Raw genomic sequence first — 1908 nt, forward strand, 5'->3', positions numbered from 1 at the left:
AATAGACAAAGCATAATGCCGAAGCAAGCCACTTCAAGCATACGCTGTAGTCTCATTTTAAGTGTTTTTAGCTGTTAAGAGTGATGCTGAGAATTTATAATACGTGTATGTATGTAATTATGAGTATTTAAGGGCCTTAAGCAGTGCCTGGCTAAGAATAAATATACTAATATATTATTGTAAATGTTATATAATTGTTTTGTGGTTAATAAAAGTGTGCAATTAACGGGCGAGAAATTGAAAATGAATTTTTTTTGTTTTAGACTTTTAATTAAATTAATKTAAATTTTTCAGTGCTACATATTGTGTAATAGTTTTGAGCACGAAATATAGTTTTTCGCTTACTTCAATTTTAAATTTAAAATTTTTTTTTTAATTCATATTATTTTTATACCCATAGCTATATTTTCAAAGGGCAGTTAGTGCGGTGGAAAATGCATAAATAAATTCAATTTTGATTCCGCTTAAGTTTGGCGGCAGCATTTGGACGTCACGGCGGCTCTTTGGCTGTGAGAAATTCGATACATTTTGATTGAAAATCGCCAAAAATTGGCTTTGGACACGTTCGCTTGGTATTGTCAGTCTGTTGTGTGTGATTTGTATGAATAATTTAGTGAATAAATACAAAAGAAATAAAGTTAGATACAAACACCCATGAATAATTCGGCAATACTCTTAGACACGAAATTTTCCACAGAATTTATTGTTGGGTGGGGCAAAAACAAGTCTATCGGAATTTATTGTGAGAAATAAAATAAAATTCAAAATACAAATAAACGATTTAAAGCATTAATTATTTTTTGGGTTGACAACATTGCTCAACATATCTTATTATTTTTGGGTTAAAGGGTTATATCCAGTTGTGAACGTAAAACAAAAATCGAATGAACATATATACTGTGCCATCTCCCATAAGTGGACACTTGCGGGACCAGGCTGTCTTTCTCTGCGGTTAATAGAGGTTGTTAATAGACAGTTAATAGATTGCCCKTAATAAACATCAAAAAATATTTTAGACATGGTAACGGGTGAACCAAGTAGAGTTACCTTTTTCAATAATTAATATTAAACAGAGATGTTCGCTTAATAACAGRTGAATTGAAAAGTCCATATTAAATCACATTATTTCAATCGATGAAAATTTCTTCMATGCGAGCATTTTTTTGTTATCTGAGAACAGAAAATATACGCTAGGGTCAAATGTGGAGCATATCGTAGATTCGGAAGCAGGTGGTCTATGACTTGTGATACGGTGCATTGTCAGGATGAATAACGTTTTGGCATAGGCGCTGTTACCTTTTCAAGGTAGCAACTAAAAATTATTTCCCTTGTATCCAAAAATACAGACGTCATAACCTTGCCAGCAGACTGTTGCATTTTTCCACGTTTTGGAGCGGGTTCATCATGTGCAATCCACTGGGCTGACTGTCAATTGGACTCCGGCAGCTCTGAAATTTATACACGACCTTTTTGAAGGTTGAGGTTAACTGAAAATTATATTGATTCAATTTTAGTACCGCCATACATATGTACATGTCAGACTATGAAGTTTTCAATTGACCTGTTAGAGCGTCAGTTTAATAGAGCTTTTACTGCATTTGAAAATGTTCTCCGAACTTTGGAAATTCATACGGCAAATACTAGTAATTTCGGTGTTGTGAGTGCATTTAAAAGAATTTTCTAATTTAGTATAAATGGCTCCCAAAAGGTGAGGAAAATTTGTTCGAAACGGAATTACCGTACGACTTTGATAATAATTTCGATGGGGAAGCCTCACTAAAACCCAGTAGAATAAAAACTACCATAAAAAATTTCCCTAAAATGTTTTGTTCCCTTACACTAAAATATTTTCCTAAAATCTTTGGTTTATTAAAAATATTTCTAATAAATAATTTCCCTTACAATAAA

This window comes from Bactrocera latifrons, unplaced genomic scaffold (genome assembly GCF_001853355.1).
Source record: "Bactrocera latifrons isolate USDA-ARS-PBARC rearing strain unplaced genomic scaffold, ASM185335v1 scaffold_207, whole genome shotgun sequence".
In the NCBI taxonomy this organism is placed as follows: Eukaryota; Metazoa; Arthropoda; class Insecta; order Diptera; family Tephritidae; genus Bactrocera; species Bactrocera latifrons.